This window comes from Delphinapterus leucas, chromosome 6 (assembly GCF_059928025.1).
Source record: "Delphinapterus leucas isolate spDelLeu-1000000601 "Yukka" chromosome 6, BTC_Dleu_Yukka2, whole genome shotgun sequence".
Taxonomy (NCBI): domain Eukaryota; kingdom Metazoa; phylum Chordata; class Mammalia; order Artiodactyla; family Monodontidae; genus Delphinapterus; species Delphinapterus leucas.
The window spans coordinates 44,581,784-44,606,246 of NC_143134.1; the positions used below are offsets into that span (position 1 = coordinate 44,581,784).

Here is a 24,463-nt window from a genome sequence, read left to right on the forward strand (position 1 = left end):
AGTAATACTTTATTTGGCCGTGTCACAGCCTGTGGGATCTTAGTTCCCCGATCGGGGATCGAACACGTGCCTTCTGCAGTGGAAGTGTGAAATCCTAACGACTGGACTGCCAGGGAATTCCCCCCAAAATACTTCAGTGCTTTAATATTTACTCAAAAATTTTTACCTGTCTTAAGCTTCTCATCAAATCAGTCCTAGATATACCTATGAAGACTTTTGGAAGCTCAGAGTTGCTTCTCTTTATTAATGTCTTTCTCTCTGTGCCTTCTTTAATTCTTTCCATTCCCATCCTCCTTTCTGTTTTCCTCTTATTCCTGTCTTTCCCTTGTTTTCTCTCTCTCTCTCTCTCTCTTTTTTTTTTTGTTGCCTTCTTCTGTTCCTTCACCCCCCTACAAAAACACTCAAGTCTCAACTGAGGAGGCTGTATTCCTTCTGACTTTCTTTGCCACCATAACATGCTGCTTCCCAAGCAAGCGATGAAAACCTGAAATATCTTTGCAATCTCATGGGCTTGGGGAAGGTGTATAGTGCTACCTGTATTGTGCATGTCTACACAGCTGGAATGTGTGCTCTTTGAAGGGTGGGATTTTTCATTTGATAATAATATAATGTTTGTCATTGTCAGATCATAAGCAAGGGAATAAGTGGGCTTAAAAAATACAAGTTTAACTGAAATAGGGTCTGGGAAAAAAGTGACTGGCTTTAGGATTGATTGACAAGCCTCACTTTAAGTTGTTTTTTATACCAAACCAGTTCCTCTCCCTCTCTTTTTTCAAGTTAATTTACAAATTTCCATTTTAAAGTTGGTTTTTGAGTCAGGCTGGCTGGCACTATTTTACATAAGAAAATACATTTTAGAAAATTTGAAAAAAAAAGGAGACTTAAAATGGTTTTAACATTTTAGTATAAATCCTTTTTTTCCCTACGTGAAGTATATACTTTTTAAAAAATGAGATTGTACTTTGCATACTTACTGATTTTTTATTGAAAAATATAGAATACACACCAAAGGAGGTATATGAGGTAGAAAAACACGTGTAGAGTTTTCAAAAACTAGTTAAATGACCAACCAAGAAATGGAACATTAATGCTACCTAAAATCCCCATCTCCTAGATGTTACTTTTTCTCTTTCCCAGGGGTTATCATTACCCTACATTTTGGCCTTATTATTTTTAAAAATAATGTTTCCTTGGTATGTATCCATAAACAATATATAGTTTAGTATTTCCCATTTTCAATCTTGATCTAAATGGGATTGTATGATTTTCTGATACTTCTTTTATATGTTTTAGATTCATCCACATTGATTCTTACAACTCTCCATCATTTTCAGTAGTGTGGTATTCCATTGTAAGGATATGCCACATCTTATTCTATTGTGATGGATGTTCGTTTCATTTCTAGTTTTTTGCAATTACAAATTATACTCGTTCCCCTTGTGAACATTTGCACCCCACCTCAAAACAAGTACAGTAAACTAATTTGCTGAGACTATGTATAACCGAGAGTGGAATTTTTGGGTTGTGTGTGGGGTGTGTGTAACTTCACTAGGTAATCCCAAACTATTTTCCATAGTATTGTACAGTCATTCTTAATTAGGCACCACATTTGAACCACAGAACACAGAAAGTTGAGTGACTGTTTTCTCAATTCTCTTGAGGATGTTCCATAGCTAGTATCATTCTAGACACCTACAGAAGAATTTAATTCGTACGTACAATGGATACTATAGACATTGGAACTTAATTCTCAAGACCGAATGGGTAAGAGCTCCACATCCTTGCTAACATTTGGTAGTGATGTTTTAGGTAGATCTTTTAAGAACACCGCATGGCTGGATTTTGCTTTTTAATACAGGCTGCCAACTGCTCTTTTAACTGGAGCATGGAGACCATTCATGTTTATGGTAATTATGGATGTTTTGGATATATTTCTGCCATACCTTTTTTAAAAAAATTATTTATTTTTGGCTGCATTGGGTCTTTGTTCATGCGTGCGGGCTTTCTCTAGTTGCGGTGAGCTAGGGATTACTCCTCATTGCAGTGTGCGGGCTTCTCATTGCGGTGGTTTCTCTTGTTGCGGAGCACAGGCTCTAGGTGTGTGGGCTTCAGTAATTGTGGCACGTGGGCTCCGTAGTTGTGGTTCACGGTCTCTAGAGCACAGGCTCAGTAGTTGTGGCACAGGGGCTTAGTTGCTGCCCAGCATGTGGGATCTTCCTGGAGCAGGGATTGAACCTGTGTCCCCTGCACTGGCAGGTGGATTCTTAACCACTGCGCCACCAGGGAAGTCCTGCCATATGGTCTTATGCTTGCCTGGTGTTTATTGTTTCTCTGTCCTTTTGCAGTTTTAATTCTTTTTTCTGTTTGCTTTCCTCCAATTAAAAGAATTTTTTTTCAAATCTATAAAATCTGAAAGAGTATAATGTGTACCTTTTAAGTGGAGTTACTACTTAATATTTTGCCACATTGACTTTTTTTTTTTTTTTTTGCTGTACGTGGGCCTCTCACTGTTGTGGTCTCCCTCGTTGCGGAGCACAGGCTCCGGACGCGCGGGCTCAGCGGCCGTGGCTCACGGGCCCATCCGCTCCGCGGCATGTGGGATCTTGCCGGACCGGGGCACGAACCTGTGTCCCCTGCATCGGCAGGCGGACTCTCAACCACTGCGCCACCAGGGAAGCCCTACATTGACTTTTTTCTGTATATACTCCACACATTATCTTCTGTGGCTAAATGATTTGAAAGTAAAATGCAAACATCTTGACATTTATGCCTAAATATTTCCTTAGCAAGTGTCTCTTTACAACAAAAAGCTTCTCTTACAAACAGCCACAATAACATTATTACACCTAGGAAAGTGAATAATTATTTAAAATATAATGTATAATGTCAATAAAAATCTGATATAAATCCACATTCAGATTTTCCCAGTTGTTCAGAAAATGTCTTTTATAACTCCCTATTCAATCAGGGTTTCTGATTTACCCTATTTAGGTATTGTCACTGAAGTACACTACTGAATGATAATCTATTTCTTTCTTTCTTTTTTTTTTTAAAGCTTAGGCTAGTATTTTTAATACTTATTTATTTTGGCTGCACTAGGTCTTAGCTGCGGGATCTTCGTTGCAGCATGCATGCGGGATCTAGTTCCCTGACCAGGGATTGAACCCAGGCCCCCTGTATTGGAAGCACAGAGTCTTACCCACTGGACCACCAGGGAAGTCCTGATAATCCATTTCTTAAGTGATTATTTTCTCAATTATTTATCAGATGTAACTGCCAGTCAGATGATCTGATAAGCAAGAGGTAACTACTGTTGTTACTTAGTTAAGATAATTCTTGCAAATGTTAAGTAAATTGCAGTTTATTGTAGGATAAGTGTAATTTTCTTGGGCCACTGGAAGACTGAAAGTGTTCTATTACTCCTTTGCCCACCCCAAGTTTTGAAACACTGATGAAAGTTCCTTTTTGATGTGGGAATGAAGCGAAGCTATTACATTTATAAAAACTTTTTTAGATAGTATATTCTCATGACATTTTATTTCTCTGAAATGCTCAGAATGTAGGTTAATCCAAATTAGGCCTGAATGACAGTTTTTTGTTGTTGTTAATGATATATGCTAGTATACAGGTGTTTACTTGAACAAAGATTTATTGTTGCTACTTGTTAGCAACTGTTAGGTGCTAGGGATACAGATGAATAATGCACTGTCCCTGTTCTCTAGGTGCTTAATTCTAGTGGGAAGACAGTGCAGTTAGGAATGAGGATGCTGTTGGGAGTGACAGAGGAAAGCACTGCCAGTTGATTCCAGGTACTGGGCAAGTCTTCTTTGAGGTATTGGGAGTCTGAGCCTTACTTTTCCTGGGTTATTCCTGTAGGATCAATTATGGGCATATTCCTGAAGTTATAATTGTTTCTTTTGTTAAAACACTTGGAATGTTAAAACGTTTTGAACGTTCAAAATTAAGTTTTATTGGAATTTGCTGTTATTTGGATTACCATATTATTGTTATCTTTTGTTTGGCCTTGACTTGGTAGTTTATTTGTAGCAACTAGTAAAAGAGAAACAAAGTTATTCTTAATGTAATTTAGTCACATTAAACATTTTCTTATTGTAACTTAATGAATGTCTCAATTTTTCCCCTCCAATCAAGATCTCATTTTATTTTGATGAGAAATTTCCTGGTATAATATCAGTTACTTGGTGAAATACTTCTTTGAATTGCTGAAGGTCAGATGGCCTCTTAAAAAAATTCTTAGCTTATTTAGTACCTTTTTTTAAAAAAAATAAATTTATATATTTATCTTTGGCTGCGTTGGGTCTTCGTTGCTGCACGCGGGCTTTCTCTAGTTGTGGCGAGCTGGGGCTACTCTTCGTTGTGGTGCGCAGGCTTCTCATTGTGGTGGCTTCTCTTGTTGTAGAGCATGGGGCTCTAGGTGTGTAGGCTTCAGTAGTTGTGGCTCGCGGGCTCTAAAGCACAGGCTCAGTAGTTGTGGCACATGGGCTTAGTTGTTCCGCGGCATGTGGGATCTTCCCGGACCAGGGCTCGAACCCACGTTCCCTGCATTGTCAGGCAGGTTCCTAACCACTGCGCCACCAGGGAAGTCCCTATTTAGTACCTTTTTAATTCCTTGTGACTGAGTGTGCTAAGGTAATGGTGGAAAAAATACCCCTGTATATTACAGAACAATCCAGGTGTTGGTAACAGGAGTAAAATCCTTGTTAGCTAAAGTAGACCATTTACTATTTTATTATCACAGAAGAACTTTCATTTTTTTAAAGGCAGTTTGAGCTGTTTAATTGTTCTAATGCTTATCTCACTTTATCAAAAGATCCTAGCTGTAATGGGATGTAGCTAGCTTACCATGAACCAATTTATATACTCTGACGGTCTAGCCATCTGTGGGACAAAGAAATGACCAGGAAGCCTATAAAATTACACTAAGAACTCAAGCTGCTATTAAGTAGGGCTGTTTAGTATATCGTTAAGTGACCCTAAAACACCATGGAGTTACTATGGATGTCAAGTAAAGAGTAATTGCTGTTTACATTGAAGGACAGAAAATGAGAAAATGGGTGTTATGTTCAGTATGCTGTTGAGAAAACATGTCTGTGGAGGTTGGAGGCAAAAAACAAAACAAAACAAAAAAACAGGTGCAATTTGGGAGAATGACAAGTGTAGGGATCAGAAAGGAATAAAAACCTTGTATTTATTTGTGATGGTTGGTGGTTTGTGAACAGAAGTTGATGGAGTTTAACAGTTAGCAGTAAGCAGTATTCTAAAAGATTAAACATTCCACTTTGACATCAGTTTCATAATTAAGATAGTTCAGACAGATAAATAAGGGTGTGACATTTCAGTGAAGTAGAGAAGAGGCAATTATTGATATTCTGGTTGATACAGATACCTTAGAAATTCTTAGAACCTTTGAGGCTTTAAGTACAGTGACCCTTAATTCAGGTACCTGTAGAAAGTTGATGGCAGAGAGAATATAAAGGAAGGCATAGATTTAAGGCCTTAAATCCTTTATTACTTGAATATGGGTATAGGAAGAAATGGTGCACTAAAAGAATGGCTTAAAGGTTTTGAGCTCTGGAACACTTGAAAAATGCTGTTGGTTACTTGGAAAATTTTGGAAATCTTCAAATGAGGCAGTTTTGGATGAATTCCATTATAGGTGTAGCTATCTAATAGGCAGTTACCTGGAGGCTGAATCTCTGGAGAGACATAGTCTTTAGCTTTTGCTTTGAAGTTGGAGGTAATTATTGATGCCAGTAGGGCATAAAATTTCTGTGAGAAGAGAGAACGTGCTTAAGAATTGAACAATTTTGTTGTTTCAGGGGTGGGAGAAAGATGGGATGCCGCTTAGGATTTGAGAACAAAAGAACTAAGATGGTGTAGTGTCTTAAAAGCCAAGGGAAAAAGTTGTACAATGTGTTGTATGCCAGAGACAGGTGAAAGAATGAGAACAAGAAAGATTCGACAATTATGTGGAGGTCAGTGGTGACCTGGGGAAATAGTATCTTTCCTTCTGTTGCAGTGGTAGGGTGGTGGAAAGCAGACTGAAAGTTAAGGAGTTGTTTAGTGAGGAAATGGAGGCAGTGAGTGTATTCTTTTTGAGAAATATAGCTTATGTAGTCATTGCTTACAATTACATGCAGTTTCCAAGAGTACATGGAAGGTAATTTTTCTAAGCCATTGTTTTTGAAATTAATCTGGATGTATAGAATAGTTGAACAGGTTTTGATGCACATCCTTGTGAGAAGGAAAAGGGTATGGAATATTTTCTCAATGTAGTTGTAGGAGATTTCCTTATTAAGGAATTTTGTATTTGGTTTGAATGAAAACTGAGCCTGGTGCATAAGTGACAGGTGTGGTAACATTTAAATGGATTGTGTGACTATGTTTTGATGGATACATTCTTCAGGTAACTGACATTTTTTAAAAAGTTGCTTTTGGCATGAGTGAAACAATAATAAGGATGCCATTAGAATAAAACAAATACGCTTTAAAAAAAAAAAAAGCCAAGCAATTCAAGACTTTATATCTTGAATATATGAGGAAAGCTGAAGAACTGTAATGAAAAGCTGTGGGTGTGAAGTACTTAAAAAAAATCAGTGTTTATATTTTTGGCTTATGATATAGCTGTTTTCAAATAGCTTAATAATGGATATACTGAACCTTTTAAATCAATTGTGAAATATTTGTGTATTTGTAACAATTGAGTGCCATATGTTTAAATGATTTGTGCAGAGATGTGAAAAATGAGAGTACTTGAAATATTTTATCTGTCTTCAGTAAGAATTGAAGATTTGTAATGTAATATTGTAAATCAACTAAGCTTCAATTAAAAAAATAAAAAGAATTGAAGATTTGTAAAGTTTTGTCTGTTGTGAAAGTATAGTTGGGATTTAATCACTTTGGGCAGTAAAAGTGATTACTATATGAGAGGGGTTAGCAGAGATGCTGCTTTGCCCCAAAACCAAAACAATAAATTAATGTGAGATAATGGATTAAAACTTTTAAGTGATTAGGAGTTGAACTAGGTAACATTTTGAGTGTTGTTGAATAGGGCTATTTCCTGAAGTTCTTTTCACATCTTGGGGAGTTTGGAGATTTTCCTGTGTTGAGTATTGTTATGGCTTTTCTGTGCTTGAAAATAAGAAGCAAGAGTTAAACTGATACTACAGCTTAAGATAATGTTTTAGCTTAGAGTATCAAGAATCAAAAATCTTTGATTCTTTAATTTTTTTTTAATTTTATTTTTGGCTGTGTCGGGTCTTCGTTGCAGCACGCACGGTCTTTCGTTGCGGCGCGTGGGCACTGTAGTTGTGGTGTGTGGGTTCCAGAGTGCGTGGGCTCTGCAGTTGAGGCACGCCTGGGCTCAGTAGTTGTGGTGCAGGCTTAGTTGCCCCGCAGCATGTGGGATCTTAGTTCCCCGACCAGGGATCAAACCCATGTCCCCTGCATTGGAAGGCGGATTCTTAATCACTGGACCACCAGGGAAATCCTGAAAATCTTTGATTCTTGATGTTTGTAACTGGTTCTGGTCAATATGACTTGACTAAAAGAAAGACTTGGCTTATTGAACTTGTATCCCCAAGATTGGTAAGGTAGATTAGCCTATAGCTCGACACCTTCCCCTTTCTTTCTTTTTTTTAAAAATAAATTTATTTTATTTATTTATTTTTGGCTGTGTTGGGTCTTCACTGCTGCACACGGGCTTTCTCTAGTTGCGGCTAGCGGGGGCTACTCTTGGTTGCAGCGCGCGGGCTTCTCATTGCTGTGGCTTCTCATTGCGGAGCACAGTCTCTAGGCATGTGCAGGCTTCAGTAGTTGTGGATCATGGGCTCTAGAGCACAGGCTCAGTAGTTGGGGAGCAAAGGCTTAGTTGCTCCGCAGCGTGTGGGATCTTCCTGGACCAGGGCTTGGACCCGTGTCGCCTGCATTGGCAGGTGGATTCTCAACCACTGCGCCACCAGGGAAGCTCCACCTTCCCCTTTCTGACTGGGTCTCAGGAAGAGGAAATAAATAACCCAAAGGGAGAAGGCGACTTCCTTGCTTATCCCCTTCCCTATGAAGGCCTTGGGATGGAGCAACTAGCGAGAAGTTAATCTTGCTCTGATGGATGTGGAGCTGGAGGGTGGTGGCAGAATGGGAGTGAGAGTGTGAAGGCAAAAAATTTACAAAAATATGTCTCAGTCTTCATCACAGACTAAGACTATTGGCATTACGTCTATCCTGTTCTAGTGACTCTGAGACTTCACTTGATTCTCGCGAGAGGATAGGTGGGGATAAATGCAGCTGAACATGGTTGTGGAAGAGCCAAGTCAAACTAAAGTTAGGGATAGGAGAATTTGAGATGGGAACATTCAGTTGGCGATTTATTACTCGTAGTTGTGGCATGCATGCAGGATCTAGTCCCCCGACCAGGGATTGAACCCGGGCCCCCTGCATTGGGAGCATGGAGTTTTACCCACTGGACCACCAGGGAAGTCCCTCTATTTTCTTTTCTGTTTTTTTTTTTTTTTTGGTGCTTGATATAATGCATGCTAACATCAGTGAATCAGTGGTTGTCTCTTAATCATTCAAGCTACCATAGAACAACCTGGGGAAAATCAAGAAACATTGAGGGTTTACTCTGTGTAAGGCTTGGGTGGAAAGTCGTCTTGCCCCCCGCCCCCCCCCCCTTCAAAGACAGCGAGTCAGTGATTAAAAACAATGCAGATGATTTTAAAACAAATGACAAGGAAACAGCCTGAAAGATTGTATTGTCGTTGGGTTCAGAAATTATTTTTGGAATGTGGCCATACTGTGCTGCCCAGAAGCCATGCAGATATGTCAGTGCTGCCACTTTTGAGAAAGAGGCCAAGGACAAGAAGGATGATGATACAATGAATTTATTTAGGAAAGTAAGTTCCTAGGTATGTCCTGGAGTTAGAATAGTTCATATTAATTCCTCCCATTACCCATCATGTGGCTAAAATAACTGATGTAGAATCAGAAACAGTTAAATCATGTTTATTGTACTGTATTTGCCAAGGAAGAGAAGTATTGCATTTTAGAAGGCAATTATATCAAAAAAACTTGGAGCCAAAAACATTTTGGCCCCTAAAGAATTTTCTTTCATATTCCCATAATACACCCAACTTCTCAGCTGAATAGTGTAATTGAGGTGCTAATTATTATGCTACCTTGCTTTTCCATAATAGTTTATATGTTAATGTTCTGTGATAAAAGTACAATATAGTCATTTCTTGTGGATTACAATGATGCAAAACAAGTGAAAACACTGGAAGGCTATTCACTAAACTATTAACAGTAGTTATTTTGGGGTGGTGGAACTGTAGGTGGTGGCTTTATTTTTTCCCACTTTTCAGTGTTTTTTTGGAACTTTGTTACACAGTCATACAGTAAAATAATAAAGCAAAATTATGCTTTTTGCAGCTTTCTCACCTTTCCATTTGAACCAGTTGGATCAAAGTTTTCATCTAAGTTTCTTTGAGGGCAGCAATTCTCAAATTTTGTTGTTCATGAAGCCTTGTTTAAACATTTCTGATTCACTAGGTCTGGGATGACCTTGGAATTTGCATTTGTGACAAGTTCTCCGGTGATGCTGATGCTGCTGGTCCAGACACCACACTTTGAGAGCCGCTGTTCCAGAGTGGTGGCTTGACATCCTGGCTGCACATTAGAAATATGGAGAGCTTGTGGGGTTTTTTTGTTTTTGTTTTTTAATTAATTTTTATTGGAGTATGGTTGCTTGACAATGTTGTGTTAGCCTCCACTGCACAACAAAATGAATCAGCCATACACATACAGATATCCCCTCCCTTTTGGACTTCCCTCCCGTTTAGGTTACCACAGGACATTAGGTAGAGTTCCCTGTGCTCTACAGTATGTTCCCATTAGATGTCTATTTTATACATAGTATCTGTAATGTATATGTGTAAATCCCAGTCTCCCAATTCCTCCCTCCCCACCCCTTTCCCCCTTGGTATCCATACATTTGTTCTCTTTGTCTGTGTCTCTATTTCTGCTTTGCAAACAGGTTCATCTGTACCATTTTTCTAGATTCCACATACATGCGTTATTATATGATATTTGCTTTTCTCTTTCTGACTTACTACTCTGTATGACACTCTCTAGGTCCATCCAGGTCTCTACAAATGACCCAGTTTCGTTCCTTTCTATGGCTGAGTAATATTCCATTGTATATATGTACCACATCTTCTTTATCCATTCCTCTGTTGATGGACCTTTAGGTTGCTTCCATGTCCTGGCTGTTGTAAATAGTGCTGCTCTGAACATCTGGGGTGCGTGTGTTTTTTTTCTCTGGGTATATGCCCAGTAGCGGGATTGTTGGGTCATATGTTCTGTTTTTAGTTTTTTAAGGAACCTCCATACTGTTTTCCATAGTGGCCATATCAATTTACATTCCCACCAACAGTGTATGAGGGTTCCCTTTTCTCCACACCCTCTCCAGCATTTGTAGATTTTTTGATGATGGCCATTCTGACCGTTGTGAGGTGATACGTCATTGTAGTTTTGATTTGCATTTCTCTAATAATTAGTGATGTTGAGCATCTTTTCATGTGTTTCTTGGCCATCTGTGTGTCTTCTTCGGAGAAATGTCTATTTAGGTCTTCTGCCCATTTTTTGATTGGGTTGTTTGTTTTTTTGATACTGAGCTGTATGAGCTGCTTGTATATTTTGGAGATTAATCCTTTGTCTGGTGATTCGTTTGCAAATATTTTCTCCCATTCTGAGGGTTGTCTTTTCGTCTTGTTTATGGTTTCCTTTGCTGTGCAAAAGCTTTTAAGTGGAGAGCTTTGTCTTTTAAAAATAGATATATAATTTATATACCATAAAATTCATCCTTTTAAAGTATGCAATTCAGTGGTTTTTAGTATATTCACAAGGTTGTGCAAACATCACTATTTCTAGAACATTTTCATCACCCCAAAAAGAAGCCCCCCATTCCCATTACCATCTGTCCATTCTCTCCTGATCCCATCTACTAATCTACTTTCTGGCTCTATGGATTTGCCTCTTCTGGAAATTACATATAAATGGAATAATACAGTATACATATGTGATCTTTTGTGACTGGCTTCTTAGCATAACATTTTCAAGTTTCATCCATGTTGTAGTTTTTATTAGAAATTTTATTCCTTTTAGTACTTGAATAATATGGATAATACTTCACTGTGTGGTTATATCACATTTTGTTTATCCATTCATCATTGGGTTGTTTCTATTTTCTGGCTGTTATGACTAATACTGCTTATGAACATTCCATGTACACATTTCTGGGTGAATATATGTTTTCAATTCTCTTGGGTATGTACCTAGGATTGGAATTGCTTGGTCATATGGTAAGTCTTTGTTTAACTTTTTAGAAACTGCTTGGAGAACTTTTAAAAAAGAATACTGATGTTTGGGTTTTACCTATTCTGAGCAGCCTGATTTTAATAGGACCTGGTTTCATTTTTTAGAAGTTGCTCAAGTGATTGTACTATGCAGTGAGGGGTGGTGATGGATGGTGATCCACTATTCCAGAGTCTTAAACTTTATTTATTTGATGATGGGAAATTCCCAATGCTTCTGGAGATACCACCACTGTTAAGAATCGGACATGGATAGAAAGGCACTTTTAGCTAATAAGTAAGCTGACAAACCTGGGTTGACATTCTGGTGTTTTCATGGAGTAGCAGTTTTTCTGGGCTCCTCCTTTACTTGTTTCACCATTCTATTGGTTCCTTAGGCCCACTGTGCAACCACAAGAGCAGAACCATGGCAGGAGATAATAGCATAGTTATCTAGTTATTACTTTTCTTTTTTTTTTTAATTGAAGTATAGTAGCTTTACAATATTGTGTTAATTTCAGCACAGTAATTCAGTATTTTTGCAGGTTATATTTTATTAGAGGTTATTAAAGATAATGGGTATATAGTAATTCCTTGTTGCCAGAGCCTGTGAGGAACTTAGAAGATTTCAGAAATGGAGGCTGAAAGCAAAAAGCAAACTCTGGATGTGTCACTGTATATGTGGGTGGGTACTAATTCTGGGGGAGCAAGACCAGAGAATAACACACAGGAAGATAAACAGAATCTGATATACGTAGAGCAAGAAAAAAAAGTGTGTGTGAGTGTGTTTAGCAAGAATTATTACTGGATTTATAAGAAAGCCATTAATATATTCTGGTAAGTGGATGATTTGTAGAAATTCTATTTTAATCTAGTTCCAGTGTAAGTTTTTTTTTAAATTAAAAAAAACTAGACCCTTTACTAGTCTTTGTCTATGGTGTAGTAACCCTCTAATGAATGTAACATCTTGGTATTATTTGGGGAGTGCTTGTTTGATTGCAATCTAAATAAAAAGTACAGTATTACAACTTGTAGGTCTTCTGAAATGCCGTATAGTATAGGTACCCCCTCCAAGCCCCCTCCCTTTTTAAAAAAATTTTTTTTAAGATTTTTTTTTGGCCATGCTGCAAGGCAAGTGGGATCCTAGTTCCCTGACCAGGGATCAAACTCACTCCCCCTGCATTGGAAGCGTGGAGTCATAACCACTGGAAGTCTGAAACCCCCTTCCCTACCTTTTTTGAGAGAAAGGGCTGTTAGAAGAAGGGATTAAGACTGGTCATGAACAACGAGGGGCTTCTAAGGGATAGGAGGGCAAAGAATCATAAGATAGCTACTGAACTAGGGTCTTGGTTAAAGATAGGGTTTAGAGCCAAGAAATAGCAGTGTAGGAGTGGGACAGATGTAAGGAAGCAGCCATAGGCAGTTAAATACTTTTTCTCCCCTGACCTTAGGTAACCTAAAAGAGAAATATGACTATACCAAATAATTTTTGATGTCCTATAATGTTCAAGGGTTCATCAGCACTCATCTTTTCTGTGGGCAGATTATATGTACAGAATAGCAGATAACATTGTCAGCCAAGCCTGGGCGTAGGGGAGTTAACCTTGTCCACCAACTGCTAGAAGCCTGACCTTGCCCTCAGCAGCTGTGGAGAATAAAAGTATCAGCTTGGTCAGCTCCTGGCATGCAGGGCACAAGAAGTTTAGTTGTGTGTAATTGGGTCTCATACTAGAGTTCCTTGGCACTCCTTGGCACTGTAGCTGCCTTACTCTCTCCTGAGTTGGGGATGTAGACTTCCTCTTGTTGGCTGCTTTGGGCTTCCCAAATTTGTTGAGGTTCTTAATACAAATCAGTGTTCTCTGCAGGAATGAAAAAATGAATTTCCTCTGCAGAAAAAGGTTGAGAATAATGGGTATTTTCTTAATAGAAAAAGCAAGAACAGGGCTTCCCTGGTGGTGCAGTGGTTAGGAATCCGCCTGCTAATGCAGGGGACACGGGTTCGAGCCCTGGGCCGGGAAGATCCCACATGCCGTGGAGCAACTAAGCCCGTGGGCCACAACTACTGAGCCTGCGTGCCACAACTACTGAAGCCCACGCGCCCGTGCTCTGCAACAAGAGAAGCCACTGCAATGAGAAGCCTGTGAACCGCAACAAAGAGTAGCCCCTGCTCTCCACAACTAGAGAAAGCCCGCACACAGCAACGAAGACCCAACGCAGCCAAGCAATAAATAAATAAAATAAATGTATTAAAAAAACCCAAAACCCAAAAAACATTACAATAGACAACCAAGGGAGCACCTGTGGGTATCTGAAAGGCTGGGAAGCTAGGTGAGATTCTGACCCAGAACCAGATCTTTTGCATCAGGTATGAGTTATGAAGGTGACGCCAGCAGTAGCTATGCCGTCTTAAAGAAGAGGAAGCTGAGTTGGAGTGTGTTGTATATCTGTAATTGATATATATGCTTGCAGCATAGCATAGCGGGTGAGAACACAGACTGTGGAGCCAGATGGCCTGGGTTTGAATCTTGACCTTACCACTTAACTAGCTGTGAATCTTTGTATGTCTTAATTTCCTGTCTGTAAAATAGGAGTAGTATTAGGATGTATTTCAGAGTGTTGTCAGCAAGGTAATGACTTAATTCTGTATGCGTAAAGCACTTCAGTGGTGTCTGGCACTTGGTAAACAGTATGCATTTGTTGCTATATTATTGTCATTACTTAATGGTTTCAGGCTATTGAGAATGAGTCAATGAGTCTTTGATACAGATGAAGGACCCCCTACCCATCCTTGCCAGTCTAACTAAGACAGTCCTGGCCCCATTGGCCTAAGGACCGAGTGAACAGCATCTCTGTGAGCATTCTTTTTTTTTTTTTTTTTTTTTGAGCTGCGCCGTGCAGCATGTGAGATCTTAGTTCCCTGACCAGGGATCGAACCCGTGCCCCCTGCAGTGGAAGCACGGAGTCTAAACCACTGGACCGCCAGGGAAGTCCCCTCTGTGAGCATTCTTGATGCAGACTAGTTTCTGTTCTTAGTAGTTGAGCTCTTAGCTGATTAAGTAATTCATGTTGTGTGGGTTAATTATATTCTGTTTGAAAAAAAAACATTTATTTTGCTGTTTCTAGAATATGATTTTTTCTTGATGCAGTGGATGAAATACTCTATGAACCTCCTGGTTTCAGAGGTACCTTCCAATGCTGACACTTTGTGATACTTACTATCTTAAATAAAGCCCTTGGTGCTTTCACCAAAGTCTTCACAGTTCTCAGCATGTTATCAACAAGTGTTCTGTAACATCTCAGGATGACCAAATGTATCCTTGTTTTTCTGTTAGGGTTTATGTGGTTTGTAGATAAATTTTTACCCAACAATTTTTTTTTTTTTGGCCGCTCTGCGTGGCATGTGGGATCCTAGTTCCCCAGCCAGAGATAGAACCCGCACCCCCAGATTGGAAGCGCAGTCTTAACCACTGGATTGCCAGGGAAGTCCCCGAACAATATTTTTTTTTATGTCTTTTTAATGTCTAACGTTAGGTAGGGTTCTCTTATGAGTGGTATTTGCTTATGTAAACTTTAATAGAAGTGCAGGTGGCTGTTAACCATGTCCAGTTCATTCTGAAATTCTGGAACACTTGAAAATGCAGCTTTTTCACTGAGGTATCTTATCTACAAAAAGTCCTTGAAAAAAATAACAGTTAATAAAACATTTTCTAAAAGTGTCCCTTTACAGAGACAGTCTTTGTAGTTTAATCAAATTGGTTTATTCTGGTGGTTTATTTTCTTTCTATTACAAGTAATTTTAGACCATTCTTGCACTTTAGATAATCTAGGAAGCTTTATATGGTATTTTGCTGATTTTGTTTTTAAAGAGGTTAAAAATGTAGTAGCATTTCTTACCCCTGTTAAAATCTGTCACATCTTTAATTTACTTTGAATGAGGTGAGGTTAAAATTGGTGTTAAAATTTGGTTGTATAGATTGAATAACCTGATGCTTCCTGCCACTCAAGAACTTGAGATATGTATGTTTGAGTTTCTACTGGATTATTTTTAGAATCTCTTGCTCTTGTCTGTTTCTATTCTAAGAATTCTCTTGGAACCTGTTCCAGGATAGTAGTTCTTGGGGGTGGAGAGTGATAGGATGGAACACAAGAGTAAACTGAATTCCTGTGGCCTGGCAACTCGGTTGCTTATTGGAGAAGCACTCTCATTTACTACACAGAGCTTTTTTTCCCAGAAAAGGGAACAGAGAATTTCCCCATATGGCAGTATGCTAAAGGTGTTGAGTTTTTAAAAAATTAATTAATTTATTATATTTTTGGCTGCATTGGGTCCTCGTTGCTGCGCACAGGCTTTTCTCTAGTTGCAGCGAGCGGGAGCTTCTCTTTTTTGCAGTGTGCAGGCTTCTCATTGCCGTGGCTTCTCTTGTTGTGGAGCACGGGCTCTAGGTGCTTGGCTTTCAGTAGTTGTGGCACACGGGCTCAGTAGTTGTGGCTTGTGGGCTCTAGAGCGCAGGCTCAGTAGTTGTGGCCCACGGGCTTAGTTGCTCCGCGGTCTGTGGGATCTTCCCGGACCAGGGTCGAACCCGTGTCCCCTGCATTGGCAGGCGGATTCTTAACCACTGCGCCACCAGGGAAGTCCCAAGGTGTTGATTTTTATAGTCTAATTTCCGTGACTTACTCATTTTCACAATTCACTGGTGGTAATTTTTAAGGATGTCGATAATGATTTTGGTAACTTATGCTTTTTACCTTGTTTTATGAATTCATTGTCTCCAGAGGCTTTATGTAAAACATAAGAAAATTTGTTGAATCATACATCCTGTTGACTTTGTTTTCTGAGCTCTGTTTTTTCCCAGAGGATTTTAGTAACACTTTTTTCCCCCTCTGCTTACTTTATAAACTTGCACGTTTATCTTTAGAGCATGTGCTGTAGGCGTGTGGGCTTCAGTAGTTGCAGCACTCAGGCTCAGTAGTTGTGGCTTGCGGGATCTAGAGCTCAGCGTCAGTAGTTGTGGTGCATGAGCTTAGCTGCTCTGTGGCATGTGGGATCTTCCTGGACCAGACCTTGAACCCGTGTCCCCTGCCTTGGCAGGCAGATTCTTAACCACTGTGCCACCAAGGAATTCCCTAGAGATATAAAGTCTTAATGTTTATATTGAGGCAGTGAATTAGTAAATATTTTATAGTTTGAAATATAAGGAGTTTATGGTTTTTCTGATTGACAAGTGAGAATTCAGATACATTACATCAAAGTGTTTGGTTTTAATAGCAAGACTATTAAGACTAAAAGTCTTTTATAAATGAAAAAACTCGATCTAAGCATCCATTCAATTTAGCTTATTTCTGTACATGCAGATTTTCATCACCAGATGGCACTGCTGTAAGAAGAAATTCTCATTTTGTTATATTTAATGTACCTAGTTTATTTTCATAAATGGGGGCACTGAGGATTAAACAGTTAAAGATGAGTGAGAAAAGGATCACATAATTCAATTAAAAAAAGAACTGTTTTGAAATCTGTGGGTAAACTAAAAATGATTTTTTTAAAAAAAGGTTTTACCCTGGGAATACCACTCAGCCAGGCAGGTTTTGGTTGGATGCTTAACTTTTAGATATTTAGCATAGAATTATAGAGTATTAGTGCTCAAAGTGATTTTAGAAAGAATCAAGTAATCCCTTTATTTCAGAAATACTAGTTTCACATTTGTATGATGCTTGACAGTTTCATATGTTTGTATTCATATCTGAGAACACTAAACTCAAAGAAAGCTCTTAAAATAATCGTGACAAAACAACCTTGTTTATATAATACAACTAAAACAGTAAACCCAAACCAATAAAATCTCAAAATCTTTAACTCAAAAAAGTATGCAAAGTGTGTATTCATACTGACAGTGAGAGACGGATTCAAATAGAGTAAAAAGTTTTAAACCGGCATATTAGGCATGTGAGATATTCTGGTTAATTGGTTATTTGCTATTTACAGTGTATGTATAAGGCCCTGCAGTAATATGCCTGTGGCCTTTAGCATTCCAGTTGACAGAGGACCTATTAAGAAAATTAGTAAATAATATTAGAATAGCTGATTCAATGAAAAGCTTGTGAAACCTTTTCTAGCTAAAATAGGTTTCAGGGACATAATTTTCCTTGTGATGCCTGAAATGGTATCCTGAATTATGGTTCGTCTCTTCTCTAAATTTAAGATACACAGGTCCAAAAGATAACTAGAAATACTTGTATAATGTCATTTCGTTAACCTGAGATGTGTAAGATTTATAAATAGGGGAACATTGTTTCACATCATGGGAGTGCTTGCTTTGAGGTGTCTGTAACTGATTGTTTTAGAAAACAGAATTCAATTCATGTATTGCTCTTTTTTGGAATCATTGGCTCTGTTATGATTTGGTCTTTCTTGTGTCATTCTTAATTTTTATAAGTTACCAGCTTCTATCACATGTCATTTCAACATATTTATTAAATGTCTCTTATATTGACACCTATTTAGTAGTGAAGGGAACAAAACAAAATAAAATGAATTTCTGGTCTTAACTCGTTTATGATTTAAGGTTAGGAAGACAAGTTAGATATAGAAGAAACAGAATTGATAAGCTAAAATATGAATTGCATGTATGTACTCTAGAATTCAAAGGAAAGTTAATATATAAAAAGTATTAGGAAATATAATCCTAGAAATCTGTAGGCTGTTTTGGGATATTTTAAATGGACTTTGATGGAAACTTAAGGGCTATTTTGGTTATCTACTATGAAGTTCTGACAAACTCTTGCTGGTTTTCCTATTGGATAATTTTCTGTTGCTTTGTGTTTCATGGTATTTCTCTTTGTTTTTTTTCTTTTTTTCTTTGGCTGCACTGAGCGGCTTATGGGATCTTAGTTCCCTGATGACCGGGTATTGAACCCGGGCCCTCAGCAGTGAAAGCAGAGTCTTAACCACTGGACTGCCAGGGAATTCCCCATAGTATTTCTTTCTTTCTTTTTGTTTTAACTGAAGTATAGTTGATTTACAATGTTAGTTTCTGGTATACAGCAAAGTGATTCAGTTTTACATATATTTTTCATATTCTTTTCCATTATGGTTTATTACAGGATATTGAATGTAGTTCCCTGTGCTATATTAAAAAGTGTACTTAGCTTTGCTAGGAATGCCTCTGTTCTACAAATTAGGATGTTTGTAATGCTGCTTGACCTCAGTTCTTTTTGTAATACTTTTTTTTTTTTTTTTTTGGCCACACTGCGTGGCCTCCAGGATCTTCGTTCCCTGACCAGGGATCGAACCTGGGCCCCGAGCAGTGGAAGTGCAGAGTCCTAACCACTGGACCGCCAGGGAATTCCTCATAAATATTTCTTGACCACAGCTTTAGTCCAGTACTAGCATTTTTTTTTTGGCTGCATTGGGTCTTTGTTGCTGCATGCGGGCTTTCTCTAGTTGCGGCGAGCGGGGGCTGCTCTTGATTGTGGTGCGCGGGCTTCTCATTGCGGTGGCTTCTCTTGTTGTGGAGCATGTCCTCTAGGCTCACAGCTTCAGTAGTTGTGGCACGCAGGCTCAGTAGTCGTGGCTCGCGGGCTCTAGAGCGCAGGCTCAGTAGTTGTGGCACACGGGCTTAGTTGCTCCGTGGCATGTGGGATCTTCCTGGACCAGGGCTCGAACTCATGTCTCCTGCATTGGCAGGCGGATTCTTAACCACTGCGCCACGAGGGAAGCCCCCCAGTACAAGCTTTGAACTTATATTTCTTGTCTTTTTCTGCTCAGTTTCTCAGATTTATCCAGGATTGATTTCAGGAGCCACTTTTTTTTTTTTAGAAAAAAACTATGATTAGTACATGTTCTTTACAGCAGAAGTCTTGTTGATTTCCAGGATTGTGGTCCTCTAGTCTCCTCATTCACAGTTGTGGATTTACCTCATATCTTCAGTCTTTTTTGCTTTCCTTAATATTATAGTGTAGAATTGAGTCTGCATGGAACTTCTCTTTTTCTTAAGAGGCTTTCCCCCTATATCTACAGTGTTCCAGTCAAGCCTTCTTTGTTTGTTTGTTTTTTGGCCTCTCTGTGTGGATTATGGGATTTTAGTTCCCCGACCAGGGATTGAACCCGGGCCTGTGGCAGTGAAAGCACAGAATCCTATCCATTGGATTGCCAAGGAATTACCCAGTCAGGCCTTTCTGATAGCCCATCACCTGCAAAGTAGGTTATTCCATGCTGGGGGTAGATATTTTGTCATTTTTCTGCAGCTGACTCAGCCCCTGCTACCCATCATTCCTCTCAGAGTGGTGAGTGACAATGTGGTATGGTAATATTGTCTTTTATTTACTTATTTATTTTTTGGCCTTTTATTTTTTTTAATTTTTTTTTTTTTTTTTTGCGGTATGTGGGCCTCTCACTGTTGTGGCCTCTCCCGTTGCGGAGCACAGGCTCCAGACGCACAGGCTCAGCGGCCATGGCTCACGGGCCCAGCCGCTCCGCGGCATGTGAGATCTTCCCGGACCGGGGCACAAACCCGTGTCCCCTGCACGGGCAGGCGGACTCTCAACCACTGCGCCACCAGGGAAGCCCTTTTTAATTAATTTTTATTGGAGTATGATTGCTTTACAACGTTGTGTTAAAAAAAAGTGGAGCGCTTCACGAATTTGCTTGTCATCCTTGTGCAGGGGCCATGCTAATCTTCTCTGTATCGTTCCAGTTTTAGTATATGTGCTGCTGAAACGAGCACTGACCTTTTATTTTTTAACTAATGTTCCTCATTCCTCTGAATCGTACACTTGAAAAGCAGGGTCCTTTCAAAACTGTCTCGCTAACCCCTTATAGGTGACTCCATTATTTCTGGTTTCAATCCAGGGTGTTATCGTTTGTATTTTGTATTTTTTTTGTTGGCAATTACCTCATGGTAGACCCAGAGCCTCTAACCTTTGTCAGCAGCTGTGGATGCAAAGATACTCTGGGGATGGCGGTGGAGTGCAAGGCTAAGGGAAATAAGAATTTGGGGCCCTGATGGTTATAATCTGGGTAGAGATGAGCATAGATACAGATGTGTGTGCTTGCTTGCTTATTATAAATAAATAAGTCAATAAATAGGCCACTTTAAGGGGCAACGGAGACTTCTTACGAAATATGACCAAAAGAATATTAAGGAAATTGTTTCCGAGTGGGTATTCTTGTTTTACTGCTACCCTTTTGTAAAAATGATTTGTTACTAAAATGGATTCTTAAAACTTTTAACATGTTCCCTAAGCATGAAATATTATGGCCGTTCTACATTAAAGTTTTCATTTTGCCATATATATTGCCACGCTCCATTTTCAGCTTTTTATTTAACTTGATATAACATTTTATATTTAGCCACTGGAATTGGTGTTGTTTTTCTGTTTTCCAATTCCTCTCCTGCCCTTCTTTTTTGAAGCCTCTGTTTCTGGAGGCAGGGTTCCGGCAATTTCAAATGCCTTGTAGTAGCTCTTGGAGCAGTAACAGAGCCAAACCAAAAACTTAGTAGGTTTGATTCTGCTTTGAAAAGTGCTGGTTTTTTACATAATGCTTTCCCCATTTTAGGCCTTGGCAGCAGAGAGAGAAATCTGGCTTTTTAAAAAGAGGGCCTTGAGAAGGCTGATAACGGGTTTTTAGGCTTCCCTAGTTGGATATGATACAGTCTAAAGGGGTTAGGCTGGATCAGTTAGGGCATTGTAGTATACCTTTGTCTTGGACATCTCATCCATTGAATCATCTTTTAAGTGGCAGACAGTGTTAAATCCCAAATTTAATTTTCAATCTAGTAGGTTCAACATTTAACATTTTTTTGATGTGAAATACGTTGTTATTATTATTTTCTACTTCCCCAGGGAGTATTTTTATTTTTTTAAATTGAAGTATAGTTGGTTTAAAATATTGTGTTAGTTTCAGGTGTACAGCAAAGTGATTGAGTTATACGTATATTTTTTTCTGATTATTTTCCATTATAGGTTATTACAAGATATTTAATATAGTTCCCTGTGCTATACAGTAAATCCTTGTTGCTTAACTATTTTACGTATAGTGGTGTGTATCTGTTAATTCCATATTCCTAATTTATTGATATCTTCCCCCTACTTATCCTTTGGTAACCATAAGTTTGTTTTCTGTGTCTGTGTGTCTGTTTCTGTTTTGTAAGTAAGTTCATTTGTATTATTTTTTAGATTCTGCATATAGGTTATATCATATATTTGGCTTACTTCACTCAGTATGATAATCTCTAAGGTGCATCCATGTTGCTACAAATGGCAATATTTCATTTTTTCATGGCTGAGTAATATTCCATTGAAGTACATAATTTTTTAAGTGCCACATTTAGGCCAGTTGATTCAAGCAGATATTTGTAGGGCATAGATGGTTAGTCTGTTTCCAATTCATGCTCTTAAGTGTGGTTCAGAGGGGAGGATGTATACATTTTCCTGCTAATTATATTCACCTAAAACAGCAGACTCTTTTAACATTACAATTAGTTGATTGGGTTTGTGCCATCTCAGCAGATCTTGATAACAGTTTCTTCAGAAAGGACATAGGTAGTATGTTGATTAAATACTAAGTGTAAGTTTATTGAGGGTCAGAGTTTTCCCCTAATTGTTCCTTTGGGAACAAAGCAGGTGCCTTTTGTTTTTAAGGGAGAATAGAGCCCATTAAAAAAGTGTGAATTATATGATGTTGTTTAATGACCAAATTAGCAGTTATAGTTTTAAATTTTGCTTGATCCAGGGATACCCTTAAGCTTTAAGTACAGTTTAGAGCTCTACTAAATTCTTAGAGCAGGGTTTTTGGCCTGGGTATCCATCCATAGGCATTGAGGAGGTGGAGTGGGCTGTTCATGGATGGGTTTTGGGGGAAGGCGGGGGAGAGATGAGATACAATTCTCCTGAAATTTCAGGCAGAAATTTCTGTGGATATGCCTTTTTCTGAGGGGGGGGGGTCCATAGTTTTCTTCAAATTGTCTAAGTACTTAATGGCCCGAAAGATTGAGTCACCATATTATATTAGAATGAAACACATGTTTAATGCAAAACATTACTTTAAAGTGTTATTTTTACCTTTAATGAGGTTGCGAATCTGGCATCCAGGGTTGTAATAAACTGGAGAGAGAATATTCTTTAGGAAGGGATGTTTTCAAATATGTATTGAAGCTTAAAGCTTATGAGAAAGGCCCCAGTGTTAGAGGTAGATATGAGCAGCTCTTCACCTGGCGACATCATCCGTGACTTGAGTAAGTGGACTCTTTCTAGTTTGAAATTCAAGGTCTTTTTATTTTGTGGGATATTTCAGCAAAGGATCTGTTCATCTTAACCCACTTCTACCTTGATTATTCATTTAAGTTGTGATCCTGAATTTTTGACAGTCTAGTTGATTTCATGGTAATATGTGGATTAGTACCACTAGAAGGTCAAGATTTCTGCTTTCAGTTGGGATCCTCCATATCACTTTTCTGTTCTTTTTACTTCTTTTAGCTTCCTCTCATATTCAGCTTAGTAGCAGTTAAAACCTTTGCCATTTTCTTACATTCCTCCACCCCCGCTCGTCTAGTATGCATTCTCTGCAGGTGTTTTGTCTCTTTTACTAAAAAAGTAAAGACAAATACAACCGACTCCATTGTCTGTCTCCTAATCTCCTAAAAATTTAGCTGCTGCCATACCTGCCCTTCATTCTGTTGGCCTGAGGAGAGGGCACTCTCTTCCTGTCCAAGTGAATCATTTTTCTTTATTGCTATCTCAATTTAATGCCTCTCAATTATCTCCTCTTCAGCTTATAGATAGGCCTCTTTTGTTCAGTAAATATATATTAACTAATTAAGCGCACACCCTGTGTTAGGCCCTGGAAGAACAAAAGCGACAGGACAGATGTAATCACTGTCCTCATGCGGCTTACAGTGTATTAGAATTGCTCAATGTACCTCATCCTGACAAAATTCTGCTTTGATGCTCTGTATCTCTTTCTAGCTACCACCTCTTGCAAGTATGATTAGTTTACTGCCACTCTCCCTCACTCACCTTGGCTTTTTCCACACCACTGTTTCAAAGCTGTATTGGCAGTGATCACCAGTGACCTCCTAGTTGTGAAGTTCCAATGGACCTTCGATTCAAGCAGTGATTTAAAATTCTTGAAAATATAAAAGGGTTTACTTTGATGTTATTTTAAATGTTCATGTTGTTCAACATTGCTATTTTTCTGAGTGTATATGACTGCCAGGAAAAGTTAGGGAGATGGTAAGGCGTGCTAAAGATCGGCTACAAATTATGGTGCCTCTAGCCATAAGTCTTGTGTTTCGGAGACTGCAGTGTCTACAGCTGGATGTTGTGTGGCTTGTTTTCATAATTAAGAGTTTTGTCTCCTCCATCCTGGCCTCTTGCTACTGTTTTGCTAGTTTAGGATTATGAAGGCAACAGTTATTTTGTAATTTAGTACCTGGTTTGGTTTGTAGGCTCTGTACCCTAGGAAATAAGCAATTGGGACTTAACTATATTACATCTCATTGGTCTGTGTAGAACCTTTTCAAGTTTTATTTCCGATCCTTAAAATGGGGATTATGCCAAATTCTATAGAGTGTTGAGGATTACAGGGAGAAATTTATGTAAAACATTCACCTTGGTGCTCAGCACATAGTAAATTTAAATAAAAAGTTGCTGTGATCATATAAGCATTACAGTTGAGCCGTGTTGCTTTTTATGGGGAAAAATAATTATTTTGGTTTTTTTTCCCACAGTTGCTTAGGTTTCTATGTACCCACCACTGATTAAACTCTATACTTTTTCTTCTTTTTCTTAAAATAAATTTATTTATTTAAATTTTGTTTGCATTGTGTCTTCATTGCTGAGCGTGGGCTTTTTCTAGTTGCGGCAAGCGGGGGCTCGTCTTCATTGCGGAGCATGGGCCCTAGGTGCATGGGCTTCAGTAGTTGTGGCTTGCAGGCTCTAGAGCACAGGCTCAGTAGTTGTGGCGCACGGGCTTAGTTGCTCCACAGCATGTGGGATCTTCCCGGACTAGGGCTCAAACCCGTGTCCCCTGCATTGGCAGGTGGATTCTTAACCACTGTGCCACCAGGGAAGTCCCTATACTTTTTCATATGTGC

At 38.9% G+C, this 24,463-nt stretch overlaps 1 protein-coding gene and 1 non-coding gene across 10 annotated transcripts in view; one reads left to right on the plus strand and one right to left on the minus strand.

Annotated features, from left to right (window-relative positions):
* The first annotated feature begins 358 nt into the window (after window positions 1–358).
* Window positions 359–24,463, plus strand: part of UBAP2 (ubiquitin associated protein 2) — a 116,868-nt gene continuing 92,763 nt past the window's right edge. For 4 of the 9 annotated variants that reach the window (XM_089912500.1, XM_089912502.1, XM_089912503.1 and 1 more), the window contains exons 1-2: window positions 359–3,303; window positions 3,723–3,809. The gene's annotated coding sequence lies outside the window, so the exon portion shown is untranslated. The remainder of the gene's footprint in view (window positions 3,304–3,722; window positions 3,810–24,463) is intronic. The other 5 variants (XM_030763825.2, XM_022551658.3, XM_089912506.1 and 2 more) reach the window with 2 other exon arrangements.
* Window positions 19,986–20,092, minus strand: LOC115803845 (U6 spliceosomal RNA). Its single transcript, XR_004024640.2, has one exon. It is a non-coding gene; the product is annotated as a U6 spliceosomal RNA (small nuclear RNA).